General features: G+C 26.7%; 1 protein-coding gene and 1 pseudogene across 4 annotated transcripts in view; one reads left to right on the forward strand and one right to left on the reverse strand.

Annotated features, from left to right (window-relative positions):
- Positions 1–1,896, reverse strand: part of LOC111628546 (UDP-glucose:glycoprotein glucosyltransferase 1-like) — a 99,135-nt gene extending 97,239 nt beyond the window's left edge. For 2 of the 4 annotated variants that reach the window (XM_023372362.1, XM_023372359.1), the window contains exon 1: positions 1,771–1,890. The gene's annotated coding sequence lies outside the window, so the exon portion shown is untranslated. Of the gene's footprint in view, positions 1–1,496; positions 1,685–1,770 lie in introns of all 4 variants that reach the window. The other 2 variants (XM_023372360.1, XM_023372361.1) reach the window with 2 other exon arrangements.
- Positions 1,897–3,079: 1,183 nt separating this feature from the next.
- Positions 3,080–22,975, forward strand: part of LOC111628550 — a 58,282-nt pseudogene continuing 38,386 nt past the window's right edge.

The following is a 22,975-nucleotide window of genomic DNA, read 5'->3' on the forward strand; positions in this document are numbered from 1 at the left end:
AGTTCGTTTGACTGGACGTGAACAGGAGACGTTCAGAAATAGAATCGGGACCAGGTCTCTAATTAGTCTGGAAACGGGGGACCTAATTCTTGCATTCTGTGAAAACGGGTAAGATTGGCTATAATGTAATTATCTTAATCTTCACTATCATTACTTTTTAAAAACCCAGCGAAGCGGGTCCTTGCAGCTAGATTATAGATTACTTAGAAAAACAGTCTTTTATATATAAAAAAAACTATATTACATACAAATGTACGAACAAATAAAAACCCAGCGAAGCGGGTCCTTGCAGCTAGTACTGTAATATAATTGGTACTTGATTAGCAGTATATGTTAAAGCATAAAATCAATGATGAATATCTCCTAATTATGATACACAAGTCAATTGTAAATTTTTTGGATCTAAATGCATGGTGTCCAAACTGGCTAATGAGCTACATACAGCTCTACTAGACCCTTATTGCAGCTCATGTATATAGAACTCCTACTCATTATTACTTAAGAGTCCAACTTTACTATATATATAGTAAACCATGCAAATATAGAAAATAGGAAACACATTTCTCACATACTTCTGATATGCAGTATATAGTTCCTATCGTGACAAAGTTTGGCCATCACTGATCTATAATATATCTAATTAAAATTGCTCTTGCACCTTGCACTCACAGAGGTTTGGAATTCACATTTGAATAAAATCTATAATCTTGATAGAATGTATGTAAATTTGAGAAGAAGTTCATTATGTCAAAAACATCCACATTTTTGATAGTGTTTACACAATGTGCTAGACACTTCATTAAACTAATTTCTAAACATTCATGCATTGACAATATTATCAAGTATTAAAATATGTATATTCTATTAAATGATGACTGATGTAAAACAATAATTATAAGATTATTTATAATATAATAATCATATTAATTTTATATTGTGATCCATCAGCTTGCAAATAGAATAAATTGCTAACTGTTGACATTACAATTAACTATAAAATTTTAATTTTGTATGGAAGATTTGTAGGTATATAATATAATACTTTGTTCATAAAACTGATGCAAGATACACATTGGGACAGACTGGTTGGCTAGATCCCACATTGATCTTGTAATGTGTTAGCAGCAGAATCTGGGCTGCCTTTTGGCATTGTCCAGGCTACAGGACAAGAACCTGGCCAACATTGCAGCCCAAAAAAGTGAGAAGTGGCATTGTTAACAATGAACCTTCGCCACACATACCCAAGATCCAGGACTAATGCAACCAGATAACGCTTGTGGGTTTTTTTTTATCTTTATGGGTTCCCAGCAACCCAAAGGCAGTTAGTTAGTTATACCTGGCAATCATTTGTCATAAATACCACTTGGCTATCTCAAGAGAAATGCAGCACTATATGTTTCAATGCAAAGTCAATGTGGGATCCAGTCAACATATATACAATTGCCAGTCCAGCCACATACACATTTCCATTTAAGACTTATGATGATGGCACTTACAGGTAAAGATAGTTGGCTGTCCTATAGGATTTAGCCAGTGAGTTAAAAGAAAGAAGGGGAAAGATGATAATGGCACTGAAGAAAATTCTCATCTATTACAAGGAAATTATCGTAGGGTCACAAAGAATAAATCACCTTCTTATTTCACAATAATAATAAATGCAAAAGTGTATCTTCATAAGAGAAACCTGTTTTAAAATTATAATTCATTATTTTGCTTTAAGAAAATTATTTATTCATATAATTCATAAAATGTCTTCAAATAAATACGAACCTAAGAATATGCCATCCGTTTTTAAATATGTATTATGAATTTAATTTAAATTAAAATAGTAGACACCATTCGAAATAATCTCAATCAGCGCTTCACCAGGTGGAAGCTACCGGATCGAGATTAAACTCATCGTCATTATAGAAAATTACATATAATAAAAATTAAAAACAAATTATTTTATACTTTTATTAATGTTTTATTACACTAAATAAGTAATAACTTTCATTATTTTAATTTCTACTAGTTAAAATTTTATTTGAGAAAAAAATATATATTTAGAAAAATCGTAAATTAATTTATTTACACTGATACAAGTATTTTATATATTTTATTTATAATTTTAAAAATTAAATTATTATTTAGTGATAGTTACTTAATTCTGTTAAAAATAAAATGTTTTCTAACGTCGCGATTAGCCACGAAATGATTGGTCAATAAGAATACAGTAGAGCGTCGTTTATCCGAATCAATTGGGGACTGGGGTGGTTCGGATAACTTATTTTTCGGATAACGAATCATGTACGAAAAAATATATTAATTTATCCCATGTTGAAATTTCTCTCCGTTGCGTGTCGCTTCGCGTTGAATTTTCGTCGATGTTAAGCCTAACGAAGACTATTGTATCGTTAAAAATTATTTTTTTATTTTGTACAAACAAAATAAAATTATTGAAAAATATAAAAACAATAAAAAATTATACTTCAGATGTTAATTTAGTATCAAAAACGTAAAATATTTGAGTAGCCCGAGAAATAGCCGAAGATTGCAGCGCCACAGCACTAGCGAAAATTTAAATTTACCGACTGGAATGCTTTCGGATAAACGACGCTCTACTGTATTTATTTTTTTAAAGTTGCATACACATTTTTATACTTTTATTAATGGAACAAGTAATATTATCTAAGGAAATAATTATAAGAGATAATAAATTATTTAAATTAATTAATATATGATGATAAAAATAATAATAATAATAATCAATTTTTAAAACAGTCGCGCATGATACGACATTTGAAAATAAACTGCATATTAATAATTAATTGATTTATTTTATTAATATACAATTTAAATAGCTATGTTTAAAATTTAATAAAATATATTTCAAATTATGAATTCTATTATCAATTGTAATCAATGAATTTTAAATCGAACAAATAACGAAAATTTTAAACATTACTCTTCTATAATTACAGTAATAATAATAGTACATTATTTTATTAAAAAATATGTTTTTTATGAGATTAAAAAAATCATTTAGTTTCATCATTTGCGAAACTAAACGATTGGCCATCGTAAAATAGCAGGAAATACAACTTGTGGCGTCAACCAATCATATGATAATAATCTTTTACGTCACAGGCCAACAGGATAAGGTTTACTTAAAGAGAAACGAGGGAAGAATTACATTTGGTTGTAAATGTGTATTGACAGTGAATTTTGCAGGAGATAAACGTAAGATACTCTTATACAAATAAAGATTATTTTTTTTTCGAATAACTATAATAATCCAGAAGTTAAATACGGCGATAGTTTTTAAAAAGTTAGTTTGTATGAAGGGGAGTGGTATCTAGCACGTGATGTTATCCATTTCATATATTTTCTATCGCAATTCAAATTATAACGAGTGAATTAGTAAGTCTCATAGGTCAGTTCTCTATCGTAGATAAACTTTAATAGTACACGTGTTTTTTTTACACGTACAGTAATAGATGAGCTGAATATAGCTTTGGCTAGACTTGAAGACATCAGCCCATCTCGGTTATTTTCTGAAATAATTTTTTAAAATAAAAAAAAAAACAATTGTTGAAGATCAGATACGCGGGATTATTCGTGTATTTTAATAATTAATAAGCAGATGTTACAAGAAACTTGTAATAATATCAATTATAGCCTAGCATGGATTTGAATATAAAGAATATGAATAGGAGAGAACTAAAAGCAACATGTTTTTTTTTCTCCAGGGGAAAAATAACAGTANTAGATGAGCTGAATATAGCTTTGGCTAGACTTGAAGACATCAGCCCATCTCGGTTATTTTCTGAAATAATTTTTTAAAATAAAAAAAAAAACAATTGTTGAAGATCAGATACGCGGGATTATTCGTGTATTTTAATAATTAATTTGATTTAATGTAGTGTTTTCAGATAAGCTGTGTATAGCCAAAGGAAACCGGTAATTCAACAGGAAAGATAATCAGTTTTTAATTATAATTACATGTTACCATTAATATTTAAAACAATTTTCTAATGTATTGCTATTGTCAGTAAATAACGATAAATCAGCAACTGATTTTGTATAAAGTAACATATTTTAACGGAATATTAAGTAACTTATTCTTAAGTATATCTTAAGTTATTTACATTTATTAAATGTAAAATATATCTGGATTTAGAAGAAAAATTGCAAGAATTTAGAGTTATGTTGTTATTATTTAAATGTATTTATGAAATTCTAATATGAAATTTCATAATATTGCTTACATTTTATAAAGAAATATAGAATTTTTTAAAAATGTGAAGTAGTATGGAATAAATTTTTCTGATCAAAATAAGTTTTCTTGACCTTGCAATGTAGTTGTCAAAAAAGTGAAAAATGAAATTATAATTAGTGAAAGTAGTTCAACTTTCTTTCTGCTGAATATCAAATTTTGTAAGATTATCATTTAGTAAATATGTTTTTTTTTTTTTTTTTTTCAATGAACATAGTTATTGAATTTTTTAAAATTGAATTCCAAATGATAGATAACAGATTGAAAATTTGTTTTACACATTTTAAAATATATGAAGTAAACTGTATTTATAAAAATAAATTTATATAGTGTAATGTATATAAAGAATTGTAAAGTATTACTTTAAAAAATATGTGATTTTTATTTAGTTAGTAGTATTGTTGATTTTATTATGATGATTTTAAATATGTTACTTGAGTCTGTTAGAGGCTATTCGGGAAGAAATTAACAAAAATGAATTAGATAAAAGATTCATTTGGAGTGATAAAAATATTGATGCAGACCAGCATCTTCTAAACTCCTAAACTACTGGTATGGTTTTCCTGCAATTTATTTTGTGACAGTTTGTTCTTATCTCTAAACATATGTATAGCTATTTGCCACCAAAATAAATTTTATAGTTTATATGTCTTATTATAATCTACATTTTTACCATCTGATTTAGACTAAAATTTTGTCAGTTCTGAAATTTTATTTCAGATAAGGGATTGAAACTTAAAAGTTCATTTTTTAAATGTCATAATGTTAATTTACATATTTAATGTAAATAAAAATACAGTGGTGCCTCGTATAACGTACGCCTCGAATAACGGACGCTGCGAATAACGGACTTTCTGTTTGACCGTTACGTGACTCGAGCAACGGACTTGCTGCGAACAACGGACTTTTTGTTTGGCAGTTACGTGAGACGAACAATGGACTTTTTTCGAACAAGTGCGAATGATGTTATGATGTTTCCACTCTTTTGCAGTTGCCAATGACAATCTGCTATTTTTAGGATATATTAGTATTATTAGAATGTATTATTAGTATATCTGAAGTAGAAATGTAATGTAATATATGTTGATGATTTAAATATTAAATGTAATGTAATATATGTTGATAATTTAAATAAACATTAAATGTAATGTAATATATGTTGACGATTCAAATAAACGAAATGTAATTGTGTAGGTGCCGAGGTGGCGGGACGAAAAGGGGTTGTAAAAAACAAACGGAGCGAGAGTAGCTTGTAGAAGTGTTTAGTGATCTTAATTAAGAAAGAATTATTTGTATCATATAATCTGGCAAGTTAAGTCATTTATAATGCATCATGGCTTCTAAAAAAAACAGAAAGGTGATTTCAATTGAAATAAAGCAAGAAATCATCAGGAGTGAAAGTTGACAAAAACTTTCTTGTCGAATGGGGAGAGGTTCAGGAGTTTACCAACACTCATTATCCAAATAGAGCTGAGGCCAACAGGATCAATGATCTCTATGATGACACCTTTGTCCATCATTTCCGACAGGTGTTAAAGAAGAAAGAGAAACAGACCACCTTGGTCATGTTTCTCAAGAAGCCAGCGGGCAAAAAACAAAGGATGGAACAAGAGAAGTTGACCCTGCAAGTTCCGGTAGCCTCTCCTGAATCTGACTCAGATTAAAAAAACAATAAAAAAAAAAAAAAGACCTGCTGCAATGTGTAAAAAGTCTGTATCTGTATGAATGTGTAAAGAAAGTGTTCTTCCACCTCCTCTTCACAACATCTGACTACCCAGCATAATTGGGTGCGGAATGAATTATATGTTTTAACATGCATTTCTATGGGAAAATGCATTTTGTATAACGGACGTTTCACTTAATGGATGTGCACCTGGAATGGATTAAGTACGTTGTACGAGGCACCACTGTATATACTAGCTATATAGCATCTAAAAATATTTATTTCATGAATATTTATTATTTCTATTGTATATATAGTCTTCATTACAGAAACAATTCTTTAAAATTATAAAGTATTTTCGATGTAATCTTATGGATATTCTTACCTGACTGTATCTATTCAGTTATTAAATTATCATATCTGTTTGTGATGGATAAGTTACATTTTTATTTTTTAACATCAAAATTTTAGTTTTAAGGCAACTTTTATCTTTTATAAATGTATTGATTCTATTCCTTAAGTTTACATTCAAACAGATAAATATAGAGTTTCTAGGAGCCTGAAATAGCTTGATTAGTATTTTCGGGATTCAACCACTGCATCTTCAAATCACTTCAGAATAAAACAAGCTTTTAATATTCCTAAATTTTAAAAACAAAAAGTTATTTTAAACACACACTATGATTTTATTTGCAAGTATTTTTGATGAAAATGTGAATTTGTTGTCATCATGCGAAGGAACAAATGGAAGAACAAAAGTTTTTTAAAACGCAAAAATGTGTGTTTTTAAATTAGAGTTTGAGTAGAAAAATATGTTTTTAAAGCAAAAGGAACAAAGTGTTTTGTTCAAAAATATTTTTTTTTTCTTCATTATATTTCAAACCATAAAGTATCCCTCTTACACCAGGTAACAATCCCATCAATTCCAGAATCTGTCATTCATCAGAGCCCCTCATACAAATTTCTATATACAGGTATCCCTTGCATAACACAGTAGTTATGTTTTGAAAAAGTGCTGTGTTATGCGAATCTGTGCTGTATGAAACAAAGGACTAATGCAAAACATGGTGTTACGTTCCAGAAGTTAGTAACAAAAAATTGTATACATTTGCTAAGAGATAGATGTTTATTAAAGCAATCAATAATTTATTTCCAATCAATAATTAACAATCACGATTAAAAGCACTGTATTACATGTTAATATTAATTTTAGTTAAAGGTGTTTTCTTTTTATCTTATGAAGTGTCATTGTCATCTTGGCTTTTTTTGTTGATTTTGATCAGAAGTATCGGCAACATTTGCATATCTTTTTATTTTTACCATAAAAAAAAATTTATGGATGATGAAATAAAAATTTTATTTATCAAAAATTGTTCTAGTGGGTCATGTTTGTTCAGTCACGTACCAAGCAACTTTTTTCCAGAATTTTTGTTCGAAAACTGAATTGTTCTATTACAGAGATAGTTCTGTATTTTGTTTGTCATTTTTTACCTAAAAATGTTTAAATAAACTTTACTAAATATGAAGATTAATCTATTAAAAAAAAAAACCACAGTGACAGTCTCTTAAAGGCTAAAGTCTGAAAGCTATGACAACACCTAGTTGATAGGAAAGTTAGTGCAATTTTTTCTTCCTTGTCCTATCAGATTTCATTAAAGTAAGCCTGACAAAAAAAAACAGAAAATAATGTGAAAATTTCAATATTCTAAAATCCATGGGCAAATTTGAGAACATGCTTGCTTACTTGAAAAAAAATCAAATAATGCAATTTGCATTTAAAAATTGTGAAATTTTGTTGTATGAAGGATTTCCAAAATTGTATTAGTGCGAAACCAGAAGTCATGTTGTACGGGGAATGTCCCCAATTTACAATAAGTCTTTCAACTGTATTGTACACAAGTCACAATAAAAGTGCTCAGCAAATAAACACACAAAAATAAAACACCTTAATTTGTTGCTGAGAAAATATATAATTGAAAACAAATGTTTTCAGCCTGATTAACATGTCATCATCAGGTCAAAAACAAAAATGGAACAAATACCTGTTAATCAGGTATGATGATGGCCTGTTAATTGGGTTGAAAATGTTTGTTTTCAATTACAGTCGACCCTCCCCTATAACACGGGTTCCTATAGTTCAGATTCCTATAGGCGAAAAAATTGCAACAGTATTCATACAAACATGCTAAAAAAACTCGTATAATTCGGTAAAACATCACCACCGACTTGTGCTGCGACAGGATTGGTCGAATCTAGACCAATAGCGGATGTTGTACAAACTGTTGAGTTTAAACGAGCAGCAGACCTACTAAAACCAATTATTATTTAACTTTCATAAAAATTATATTTATATTAATGATGTCTCCAAAGTTCAGCAAATTTTTTGAAAAAAAAATAATTTATCAGGAAGCATGCGAGCACCATTCGATGACAACTTCATGACGAAAATAAGCTTAAGCAATGGCTTAGTCAAACAGTGCACACTCGGTAAATAATCCTACAATTATTTGTTTATAGCATAGTTTATATGGATTATTCCCAAAAAATTATACGCATTTTGGAAATGTTGAATCAAATTAGTCTAGAATCAATTAATTTTATGGAAGAAACCTTTCAAACAGCTGTAGTCTGTAAACTGCATACATGCCGGGCTGTGATTTGCTGGACTTGTAGAAAATGGATTCATAAAAACCGGAATGTATCTACCGTGTTATGGGGGGTCAACTGTATATATTTTCTCAGCAACAAATTAAGGTGTTTTATTTTTATATACACAAGTCTTCACTGCGGAGTTGTTTGCAATCCTCATGGCTCCTCCAACATGTATAAAGACATGACCACAGACAGACTATAATATATAGACTCTTACAGTGCCCTACAGGCAATCAGCAGTTGTAGGATAACAGACCACTCAACTATCAACAGTATACAACACCTACTCCAATGTCTCAAACATGCAGGAAATATAGTAGTTTTTTACTCACTGCCTGGTCATATAGGAATCCAAGGAAAAGAAACTGGAGACAAACTTGCAAAACAGGAACAAGCAACTACATTCAGACCATACTATAAAAACCTATGTAGCTGTATCAACAAGTACATGTACAAGAAATGGCAAGAGGAATGGGACAAATAGCTCAGTAATAAACTAAACACTACAAACTAGATTTAATAAAATGGAGAAGTAGCCAACAGAAAAATTAGGACAAAGAACTTGCACGGCTGAGAACTGGACACTAGACTAACATACAACTATCTAATAACAAGGGATACTCAACCAGCATACCCAATTTGCTGAACCCTGCTTACCATTCAATACATATTAACTTGCCCTCAATACAAAACATCCTGAGAAGACTATCTTCAACAAATATTCTCAGACAACAAAGCTCTACAGAGACTACTAGATGACAATGAACAAATTCAACCTATTATGGCATATCTGAAAGCAATAAACTTATATGTTATCTTCTGTATATATTATGGCTTATTAAAAGATCCAAAAGAGCATACAGATATATAACTGGCTAGAATTGGAACTCTGGCCTACCCAGGCTCTCATGTGAAAAAACCAACCAACCATCATTATACTTCCATTCTTCATATTTTCTCGAGCAGTAACGAGCAACCTTTTCTGGATGCAAATGAACTTCATAGACTTCTGGCAAGCTACACGCACTTCTTTTTTTCTTATGGAGTTGCATACTTTTAAGTCTGCCAAGCACAACATATTTGATAATGTCTAATACATTAGGAAGTAAATTAATATAGTAGAATCTCATATTAAGGATCATGGAACAGCATATTTCTTGGAAGAATGGATTTTTTCCAGGTCTCTCCAACTTAATGTAATTTTACCTTGTTTTAGTGGATCTATAATTCAAATAACATTGTTTTTCTAGTCCCATCTATTAACTTTGCATTTCTTCAATGTTTAGTTAATATTTGGGTGTTTCTGGGAATTTGTACAGTTAGATGGACTTGTTACATTTGGGATTACAATTGAAGAATTGTATGAAGAGTGTCAGTAGGCTGATATGATTGAGGAGCTTCCTAGTGAACATTCTGATGCTAGTTCATTTGTAGTGCCAAAGTTTAGTGAGGCCTTCCTGATCAGTTTCAGCATAAACAGTCTGTATATTACGTGACTTTGTTAATATCGAGAGGTGGTTGTATTCAATAGGCAAAAATGTGGCATAAACAAACCAAGATGGAAAAGTTTTTTTAACAAATCATGAAGTTCTAATGAGCATATGCAATTTGCCTCCTTTTGAGCTTACAGTATATACAGTTTCCATAAACTTTTTTATACACACATATGGTATAATATATGATCTTATAACATAAAGAATAGAGATCTCAAATTTAGTAATAGTTTGGATAGTATAGAGAACAATATTTCCGTATATGGAAACTTTTGGAGAAAAAGCTGAACATGTTAGATGACATACTGGATTCAAAGAAAAACAGCAGAAAGGTACATAAATTTAAGATGAGGCATAGAAAAGTTTTTTAATAAAATGTGGTAAAAGTGCAGAAATTCAAGAGGAGGATTGTGCAAAGTGGATGAAAAGTTTACTGAAATAATAACTTGGATGATAACTCAACACAAACAAAATGGGCTTACTTTTCTAAATGTCTTTCAGACAAAACAATGATGTTGCAGTTTTGATGAGTTCTGTCACAAAGCAAAGAATGTTTAGCTCTTGATTTGGGAGTAAACATGACAGATAATGAAAAACTGCCATTATTACTTACTGGAAAATTTTTAAAGTTTTGGTGTCTGCAAAACAGCATTATTTGTACAATACATAGTGAATAAGAGAACCTAGATGTCCAAGCTGCTTTCTAACTGACTGAAAAGTAACCCACATGATTAATGAAAGTGGGATTTTTATTGACAGTTGTGCAAATTTGAATGATTTTTTTCCCACTCTGAAAGCTAGACAGTTCAATTTTTACTGCCATATACAACTTCTAAATTGCAACCTTTTAGATCAGGGAATTATTTAAAATTTTAAATTACAATACAAAAAGCTTGCTGTAAAAAATGCATGTTGTTGAAGATAGATAATGTGAGATTGGAGTAAATGCAATGCAAATGATTAACAAAGCTTGGAATGAAGTTTCACAAAGCACTATTGAAGCAGTTTTCAGTCACTAATTAATTGATGCTTTGAATAAATTAGTTTCCATCAGAATCCATCAACTATGTTGAAGACTGGGTTAATCTTTCTTTCTAGATCTATTCCCCACTCATTGATATTTTATCTAATGAATAGTGCAAAGTTTTATATAAATGTCACTTTAATTAATATAAATTGAATATCTATATTAGTTTTTTACATACTACAATTTTTGATTTTTAAGGTCATTTTAAGTTTTGGTTTTGTTAGCAAAAAGGCAAAAGTAATGCTGTTGTATGTAAACAAAATGTAATGTTGCACTAAGTAGGGTTATTGTTTTAAATATATATAATTTATTTTTTGTTATCAAAATTTGCTTTATAGCAATGAAAAAAATAATTAATTTATAATTTATTAGGATAACAATTATTGCTTCGTTTATCTTAACCAAAGTTCAAATACATGTGTAATAATATCAATTATAGCCTAGCATGGATTTGAATATAAAGAATATGAATAGGAGAGAACTAAAAGCAACATGTTTTTTTTTCTCCAGGGGAAAAATAACAGTAGCAGGTGACAATTTAGATGCACAATTTTTCATGTTTTCTAAGAATGTTCTTATTGACTTTAGACAAAAGAAAAGCTTTTTGAATTCATAATTAAAATTTAAAGTTGGTGTATAATTTGCATACACTTTAAAATTTCCTTTTATACATAGATAACCTATAAGTTATCAGCACAAAATTGTAGCTATACTGTGATATAAGGTATAATGCTTTCTTTACTTAAAATGTACTATGTTGGCTAGATACAACAAATTCAAATTTTACTATATACAATTAATGTAAGTGAAGTAGTCAAAATAACATCTGTTACTAATGCAGATGTAATGAAGTCTACTGAATAGCAGTTAGCTGAAGAACTGTTAGTATTGCTAGTGCTTAGGCAAACTTCTAGTTTCCAGTTAACTGCAAGGTCATGTTTATATCTTCTAAATTTTTTTTAATGGTAGTATGTTTGGTTGGTTTTGTTTCTCAAAAATGTACTTTGTCCATAGGAATAGGTAAAGTTCTTTTTTTGATGTTTTATCTGTCTTACCAGTACTTAAGAGAAATCCAATGATAGAATCCACTACAGGTAGCTTTAATAATATCTAGATGATTTGTTTTATTTTGCTTATGAGCTTATTATTTATTCAGTTTATCTTGCATTATTCAATATTTTAAAAATTCAAAATATTTAAAAATAAAAAAAATAAAATTAGTTATGGCATTAGATGAATACAGTACTAATTAAACCAAGAACAGATGACATTTGGATAATTCAAAACAAAAACTGGAGCAATTTAGTTTTTCCTTCATATATAAATTCCTGGAAATATAATTTAGACAAATGGATAATAGAAAAAATTATTTGAAATTGAAGAAAATGGTTGATTTAAGTCAATTCTGCTTACTATAACTTCATTGATTCCATCATATCTGATCATTTATGTAGTAGTAGTTTATTGAAGTAGTTCAACAGTCAAAATTTACAATGACTTCAATAATTTTGTTATTGAAAATTGGTTAGTTAATTGAGAATGACCTTTTAGTTAAAGCAATTTTGAAATTTTATGAAATAAAAATCTGAGTCTTTACTATGGGGGGGAAAAATATTCTAAATATGATTTAATTTAATGTAATATTTTAATATATTTAGAACTATAATTTACTAGAAATAAAAATTACAGAAATTTTACATTATTATAACATAATAAAATTTCTTTGATTTTTATTATTACAATCATTATTTTTCATCATTCATTTTCTGGAAATGATGATAAACAAAAAGAATGAAAGAAATTTTCAAGATTTAATTACATACAAAAAAGCTTCTTTGATGATGATGATGAGCATAGTAATAATTTATTATTATGGAGATTGCTAGAATAATAATCATTGCATAATTTAAATTTTTATCATCTTTATTAGATTTTTCAAAAATATATTTAATTTTTTAAAATGTAATGCTTTAGCTATTTTAATAATTTTATATTATGCATTTCATGTTAAATAAGAATGAGAAAAATGTCACTATTTAGAAATCCATTTAATATTTTCCCAATTATCCAATCTTCAATATTTAACTACTTGTTACAAATTGGAGATTGTTAGATATGCAATATATTGTATGAAGTAATCTACAATGTATTTGATATTAACAAAACAACTATATTTTGAAAATATTTAAATTTTTATAAACTGATTTTTCATATTAATCTTAATATGAAATAATCAAGGTTATTTGCATTTTAAACATTTAGATTAAATGAATTTTTTAGTATTTTTATTTATTTAAAATGTATGTTGTAAAATTAATTGAAATATATACAAATTATTTCATTTCTTAAAATTCTAACTTCTTCATGGCTTATAAATTAGGAAAATTAGACTATATGTATAGTCTAATTTATAAATAATAATATATATATTATTTAGAATACTAAATTAGTATTTTAAACTAGTATATGGACATCTGCAGAGAATCAGATTTTGCATATGAATATAATACATTTACTATACTTTTTTTTTTTTTTTAAATAGCACACTTCAGATTGTTATAAAACAGATTTGCTAATCTCAATGTAGAATCTAAAAATAGTTTGAAATGTTAACTGCACTAAGTGAATTGTAGTGTTTAATTTTTTTATAAATTTCAGTAAACTTGAAATAACAAAAATCAATACTAGGATTTTGATGTGTAAAAAAAGAATACACCTAAATTTCAATTAAAAAAAAATTTTAATTATGTAAATTTAAGGCCATAGTAGTATTTACTAAAGATGATAAAATGTGGAATACAGTTCTTTTCAATTTAATTTTAAAATAAATATATTAAACATCTACATAAATGAATCTGTTTCTAATAAAATATATTTTAAGATTTACACTAAATCTTCTAATTATATGGATAATATGTTGTTAATATATAGGATTTTTTTTCTTTAAGCTTTACTAGCAATCAGCTCTACTGATATGTCATTACATCTTTAAGATCTTGCTATAGTTGAATTGGTACTTTGCCAGAAATGAATAGAATTGTGGTTTAGACGGCAAACTAGGACAGCATTTCTGCAATTCAGTCACACATGAAATTGTGTATAAAAACTGATTATGGACTATATCATAAACTTCAAAATATGGAGAGGTGGGGGAAACTATCTTGTTTGTTGCATGGCTATTGTGAAAAATAAACATGTGCTATTGTGATTTAAACTTGATAAAATTTTGTTGTGTAATAATTCTGTTAAATGATTACAATAGGGATAAAATTTAGTAATTATTTGTTGAATTACCCATAAATAACTGTTGTGTAAAATGATGTGTTTATAAAAAAACAAGTGACTGTGTTTATAAATAAAAATTTATTATTATAAGCAGAAAAGTTGGAAACAAAAGTTACTTTATAATTTTTAATATTCCTTAAATTTAAATTCATAAGTAATTCAAACTTCTTGATTTAATTACAATTTATTCATTTAAATTATTATTAAAAAATATGTAGTAATTATTGATGTAAAATTATAATATTCTTATAAATATATTATAATAACTAACAACCAGTACAGTTAAAAATTAAAAGATAATTTAAAACTTTTTTTATTTTTATAATCTATTCTTACAAAATATTACTTAATTTTTTTTATCAACTAAAGTGTTTTCTATTATTTTCATATATATTAAATTCATGCCAATTGAAAGTTTACATTTATATTTTTTGTCACTTATATCAGATTGATGGTGTGAAACTATTATACTCAATTCCTAGCTTCAATGACAGCAAATTATCCCATTATTACTAAATTACCAAGAATTTTTGGGGTTAGCAAAAGTTATTTAAAAAAAAAAATTAATAGAAACAGGAACTTGATGCCAATAAATTTTATACACAGATGCGCACTTTTTATATTTTATACGTATACATTTTCATTATGAAAATAATGACCATTTGATTTAATAACAGTAATTTTCAAAAAACTATTATGACAATCTCTCTACATTCATTATAATTAATTGCTTCTAAATTACAGATTGAAATAAAGTAGACCTGCCTTTATTAAAAAAATAAAACATTTTTGATACTTGAAACAATTATTGCATTACTCTATATCAAAGTTAAATTCAGAATTTTTGTTTTAATCATGTTAATAATTATTTTTTATGATAGTGCGAAGAACTGGCAATAAAAGCAAGGATTGATCAATATAAATTAATTTAAATAACTTTCTAATAATTGGTTGTATTTATCAGTTTGATAATTTAAATTGAGATGTTTACTTATTTATCAATACTTATAATTCAGACGTCACAAAAATCACTATATATATATATTTTATCTTGATTAAACAATTCTTTTTAGTCTTAGTTAACTAGATTACAAGGTATGTTCATACTACAAAATCTTTGTGTAAAAATTTTTTTTTAACATGATTTACATTTAGAAAATTTAAGATTCCAGTTTTTTATTATTTATTTAAATAAATATAAATTAAATTTTATATTATTATAAATGTTTAAATTGTATTAATATCAAATGTAAATCAATTGCTTGTTAATTTTATATTAATTAAAAAATAAAATTTTATTTTTCCTTTTGGTTTTATTCAAAGTTTTAATAAAATTTAATCTTTATTGTTTTAAAAATAAAGTGGGGCGTGAATGAGATCATTATCAGTAGAGTTGGTTAATCATAATTGTAATGAGTTCATGTGCATTATTATTCGTCCTTTATTATATCAATATATGGATATCCTGATAATAATAAGCTTTTTTTAATATATAGATGTTTTGTATAAATTCTAAAATAATTTTTTTTAACATTTCTGATAATAAATTTAATTTATTTTGATCTTATATTTGCTAGAAATAAATTAATAGCAATAAAAATTAATGTTATGTGAAATTAATTTTTATCATCAAATCTAACTTCACAAAAAAATCAATGTATTTACAACAGATTTTAACATGAATTATGGGTTCTTTACTTTAAAGAAATGATGATATACAATTTGATATATAAAAAGCTTAGCTTTTGTACTTAAAATTAATTTTTTAAATGAATTGAGTATAATATAAAGTAGAGCGTCGTTTATCCGAATCAATTGGGGACTGGGGTTGTTCGGATAACTTATTTTTCGGATAACCAATTATGTACAAAAAAATATATTAATTTATCCCATGTTGAAATTTTTCTCTGTTGCGTGTTGCTTCGCGTTAAATTTTCGTCAATGTTAAGCCTAACGAAGACTATTGTATCATTAAAAATTATTTTTTTATTTTGTACAAACAAAATAAATATATTGAAAAATATAAAAACAATAAAAAATTATACTTGAAGTTAATTTAGTATTAAAAACGTAAAATATTTGAGTAGCCGAAGACATAGCCAAAGATTACAGCACCACAGCACTGGCAAAAATTTAAATTTGTTGACTGGAATTCTTTCGGATAAACGACGCTCTACTGTATTAATAAATCATTTGTTCAATATGCATGCTTTGTATCATTACTGATAATTTAGTTATAAGTAAAATAGTTGATTATAAAAAAAAAACTTATAATTATGAATAATTCTATAAATTTGATTTTTTTAGTGTAATAATGTTAATAAATTAAGTTCTTAAATTAAAACTTTAAATAGTTTTTCTTTAAAATTTGTTTTTATTTACAAATGAGTTTATTATTATTATTAAAAGAAAACTTAAAAAATAGTTTTTCAGAACTAATTTCATTTTAGAGTTTTAAAATTTTAAATTATATTTTCTGAAAGGAAATTTGAGGAAAATGTCTGGTGAAAATATGCTATTATTTAACCTAGAATAAAATATTAAGGGTTGTTAGTATTTTTCTCAGCTATATTATTACAAAGTAATATTATGTATCATTTTAAATATTCCATATATATACAGTAGACCCCTATAATTACTATTCCTATAAAACTGCGAAAAAATTGCGATGGTATCTGTAAAAAAAGGTAAAAAAACTTCTATAATTACGTAAAACGTCATCGGGCAGCCGAACTATTTTCCGCCGTCAAGTGCCACGCTACGGAGAGTTTGCTATCGTCTGTACAGTATTATATATAAATTATATATAAATTAGGTACTGTACATATAATTATATATAAATTAGGTACTGTATATATAATTATATATTAACTTAATTTATTGTAACTTTATTATAATTATATATATGCTTTCTGCCGCCTGGCAACACGCTACGGAGATTTTAGGCTAGTAAGTTGAGTTTATTATCGTCTGCACAGTATGTAAATTAGGTACCGTAAGTCTAATACAGCACTAATTTTATACATTTCTTGTGAAAGAAACACTTCTTNGAAATATTTATGCTTACAATACATAAAATATGTTAAGTATAGTTCAAACTTAAAATCATAGATTAACAATAATAATAATTTTATTTGTTGAACAGAATATACTTATTTAAACCTTAAAGATTTTAGTATTATTACTTTTCACATTGTAAATTTGATTCCTATTTAACTTTTCATAGATACAATCTCATTTAAATGTTATCTTACTCTCTAAAGTATTTCTGTAAAACAAGCATTCCTATCATTTAATGTAGTGATAACATTTTGCATATTTTTTTTCTAATCTTAATGTTTTTGTATTTCCCTATTGCAATTTTTTTTTATAAAGAATCTTTTTTATCTTTTAAACATTACTTAGTTTTATAATAATACTTTAATGTAAGTAAATCATAAAGATGCGTGTTTGATTATATAATTTAAGATTTAAGAAAAAAATTTTATAATTTAAAAAATATAATTTAAGAAAAATTTTTGATTAAAGAATTGAAGTCCATGTTTTATCCATTAGACAGGTACTTTGTGTTATCTATAGTAATCAGATTATTTTGACCTTACTTTTGATTATTTGAATTGCGTATTTCAATAAGGAAAGCTCAGTTCAAAGTTCATGGTTTTTCTAAATGATAATATTTCTAGAAATAGTTTTTAGTTCTTTGTATATTTGGCCAATTACATATCTTTTGAAGCAGCATTTTGATACAAGTATTGATAATTTTAACATTCATTAATTAAATCTTATGAGGAGAGAAAATGGTATCAAAAGTATTTTATTCTCACATTAAAGAACTTAAAGAAATTTTAATTATATATATTTTTCTTCAGAGAATGTGTGTTAAATTTTTTTATGAAAGCAAATGTTATGTGAAATTAATTTTTATCATCAAATCTAACTTCACAAAAAAATCAATGTATTTACAACAGATTTTAACATGAATTATGGGTTCTTTACTTTAAAGAAATGATGATATACAATTTGATATATAAAAAGCTTAGCTTTTGTACTTAAAATTAATTTTTTAAATGAATTGAGTATAATATAAAGTAGAGCGTCGTTTATCCGAATCAATTGGGGACTGGGGTTGTTCGGATAACTTATTTTTCGGATAACCAATTATGTACAAAAAAATATATTAATTTATCCCAAANCTGTCTTACCAGTACTTAAGAGAAATCCAATGATAGAATCCACTACAGGTAGCTTTAATAATATCTAGATGATTTGTTTTATTTTGCTTATGAGCTTATTATTTATTCAGTTTATCTTGCATTATTCAATATTTTAAAAATTTACTTTTTAACAAAATTTACATTTATTAATCCATAATAAAGTAAGATATTTTTTTTCTGCTTGCAAAAACTGTATCAATGGTTTTTTGAAACTTTTAATCAAAACTTCTATAAAATATTTTTTTGCTTTTCTTTTACAATGTTTTTATTGAATTCCAGTAGTCTAATCATTTTTTCTAAATTTTCATAAAGCTTTCACAATAATTTAAACTCATAGTTCCCAAATATGTGGATCAAACCCCAAGGGTCATGAGAGGTTTTATGTAATAGAATAAAAATGTCATATTAACACATTTATTTCGTATTTACAACAAAAAATTAGTGGAAAACTTGTGCTATTTTTTTTTTTTTTTTTTTTTAGAAACTACCTTTTCAAATCTGTGCTCTATTTGAAATGCACACAATTAAATCATTTTTAAGTTCAAGGCAATTTCTTGCTTTTGTTTTGATGGCAATCGTTGATGAGAAGCTTTTTTAAGAAATATCAGGTTGCAAATGAAGAAAGAGGGGGATATAAATAGGAAAGAAAAGACATACTAGAGGTCATGAACAAAAATCAAATTTGAGGTGGTTGTGGCTTCAAAAAGTTTGGGAATCATTAATTTAAGCAAAGCAAAATCAATATTAATGTATTTTAACTGAAAATAATTGTCAAAATTTAACTTACAAACTTAATTTTAAAAATCCATTATATGTTGATAAGTGGGACTGTAATACACATCTGTTTTTGAGTAAAAATTTTGAAAGTAAATTTTGTCATAAAAATAATTTTTTTCTATATTTTCTTAAAATTTTATTGTAAAGAAATTACTGCATTTCTTGTATAATTTTTCATTGTCAATTCATTTCATCTCTCTAATATCTGCAAGAATTAGATTTATTTAATTATACTTTTAATAGTTTTTACTATTGAAATTGTTAACTTATTACTATTTTAAACAAATTTTTGTGTAATTAGTATAAAATAGATTTGCACAATTGTTTTATTTTCTTCATTAAAAAAAAAACTAAATAATTGTCATAGTTAGTTTTCATTATAGTTAACAATATAGTGGAAAGTAGTGTATATACATGCATGTGTATATTTAAGGGTATTTTTTCAACCTTTGATGTGTAGGGAGAAAAACGAACAGTGAAGGTCAAAACTGTTTTAAGTCAGATACACTTTTTACCGACTTTTCCACATAATTGCTATTTTGATTTAGGCATTTATTATAATGGCACCAGTTCTTCTATACCTTTATCAAAGAAGATTGCTTCTGGGTTGCTTAGCCAACCTTTTATGCTGGCCTTCAACTTCTCATTAGTTTGGAATCCCTACTCTCTTACCCATTGCTTCAAGTGAATGAACATATGGAAATCTCTGTGCTAACAACTTGTAAGTGTGAACTGTATAGCAGATGATCAAACACTTCCCATTTAAACTTTTTAAGGAGTTTCCATGCCTATCTGCAGAAGACAAGCATTGCCATACAGCCCAGACTTAGCATTGAGTGAATTCCATCTGCTCATTCACTCATCCACTTGAAGTGATGGTTAGTAGGGTAGGGATTCAAACTAATAGTTAAAGGCCAGCATAAAGGGTTGGTTAAACAATCTTGCAGCAATCTTCTTTGATGAGGGTATAAAAAGGCTGGTGTCACAGTATGATAAATGTTTAAATCAAAATGAAGAAAGAGTGCTAATTTTAGAGCTAAATAGATAAAAAGTGTCTAATTTTTGTAAATAAAACACTGATTTTTTTTAACCTTAATTTTATATATTTATATGTGTGTGTGTGTGTAAGGATAATTTAGTTCTAGTTTGACTGAACAATCATTTTAAATATACATAACATAAGGTGAATTCCAACAATTAAAGTAATTAACTCATTATAGCAATAATAAAAAAACAATGATAAAATTTGACAGTTTCTAAACATTTCTCTGAAATGATGACATAATAAACACAGGGAAATATTAATCAGAAATTAATTAGCTTTCCAGATAAAAGTTAAAATAGGAGAATGTAACACTAATAGTCTGGATTAATTCATAGAAAATGAACAAAAGATGTAAAGCTGAAGTGTGTGTGTATGTGTGTCTACAATGGTTTTGGAAAAAATTGAAAAGGCAGTGTGAATGTTTATGGCACACAAAGGATTTTTTTTCATGTTTCATAAGATGTTCTTGGTGACTTCAAAGAAGGAAAAGATGTTTGAATTCATGTGCAATTTTTAAAAAATTGAATGAATATTGTTGACATTGTCACAATGCCAGAATGCAATTTTTAATCATATTTTAATCTAAAAATTTGTTTAGTTAATCAGAGCCTATGGCCCTAAACTTTCTGTATCTGGTCTCAATTTTTTTCATTTATCTAATTTCGTTCTTCAAATTAATAAAGAATGGACATACACCTGACAGTGGAATTGTATAAATTTGCAATCTTAAAATTGCAATACAACTTGCCTTATTGTATAATTTACACGTGCTTTTCAATAGACTTTTAAACAGATAACCTGCAGCTATCTGCACAAAATTACAGCATTTTTGAAATTTGTTCTAATAAAACTTTTTAGAATTTTTGATTTTTATTTATTAATAATAAAGATATTGTTTTTATATAATGATAGAAGTAAATAATAAGATAACATTTTCACAATTATTTTCAATTTCATTTGTATTTTTAACATTTTAAAGTAATATTTTTAATTTCAAAAAACCAAGAATCTGCATAATTTTTCTTTTTTTTATAGATAATTAAAATTATCTTTGTTTTGTAATGGAAAATATTGGCATTCAAGTAGGCTTGGGACTTGTAAAAACTGCTCTTTTTGTATATGATGCCATTACTCTTCCTGTATATTTTGTTGCTCAACAGCCATGGAAAACTTGGAATAAGCCTCCTAGTGTATGGGTAAGTTTAATTTTAGTCTTTGAAATTTTAATAATCTATATTTTAATTATTTAAAATCTTAACAATGTTTATGTTAAAATAGTTTATTTTGTTTGTTCATAAAATCTCATTTTAATAGGCTATAGCTGTGGTTCTCAATTTGTGGTCTGTGGAACATGGGTTCTTGTGAAGCCACTTTCAGTGTGTTCCGTAAAAAATCTACTATATAAAGCTGAAAAACTGGGCATTTTCTTTGTCTCGATATGCCAAAAATGGCCACTAGGGGCACCCCTAGCTATTATTTAAATTAATTTAAATTAACAATATAAATTATTTTATATTTTTACAGTATAGTATTCAGTATATTATTATTTTTATTTGTAATTTGGTATGCCTCGATGACTGCATCGGGTATTTTTGACTTGTCAAATTACAATTAAAAATTGTTGCAAAAGAAAAATCAATACAAATATAAAATAATTTTTCTATGCAAATACCAATGTCGTCATCTACTAGACCCAGTGCGCTTCATTTCATAAAAGATTTGCCACCCCTGCTTTAAAGCTGATGTATTGTAAGTGTTCCATGGGGAAAAAAATGTCAAAGTTTAGTGTTCCCCGACTTCAAAAAGATTGAGAACCACGGGCCACTGAATATAATTGATAAAATTAACCTTTTTCCAAATTTAGAAATGTAGTAAAATTTCATGTTTTTTATAATTAAAAAATCATATTACTAGTAATAAATACATAAAAATATAATACATAATTATCTACATTTAATAAATACATAAAAATATAACACTGGCCATGTATTATTTTCTGTTATTTTTTTACTTCAGATTACTAGCTTTTAAATATATAAACTGTTAGGTTAATACAACTTCAGATTTTTCAGAATGTATTTGTAGTAGTATTTTAATTAATCATTAATCAAAATATTTGAGATATATCTAAACATCACTAAGCCCAATGTATTAATGATAAACCAAATGATCACCATAATTAATCTAATTTTAATTAATAATAATAGTAGCAAAAAATAGCCCAATTTAATTATGGCAATCAGGCTATTTTGTTAAAAAAATATAAAATAACTATTAGAGATGGGAAATATTCCAAATACTTAGGACTGTATAAGGTAATTAAGTTCACCAACTTAATTAGTTAATACTTTATTTAATATTTAAATTGTTTATTTTGCTATATTAATAAATTAATAAAGTAAAACAATTTACTAAATTTTAAGAAATTAAACTTCAAATTTTTAATTTTGACTGAGTTTTAATGTAGCTTTTTTTAGATACTCTATCTCAACTACAGTATATTAGCAAGTAATTGTTTTCACCTACTGCAGATTTTACTTTCCTATCTGATATGTATATGT

The sequence above is a fragment of the Centruroides sculpturatus genome, unplaced genomic scaffold (assembly GCF_000671375.1).
Source record: "Centruroides sculpturatus isolate CEXI.00-Female unplaced genomic scaffold, Cexi_2.0 scaffold217, whole genome shotgun sequence".
In the NCBI taxonomy this organism is placed as follows: domain Eukaryota; kingdom Metazoa; phylum Arthropoda; class Arachnida; order Scorpiones; family Buthidae; genus Centruroides; species Centruroides sculpturatus.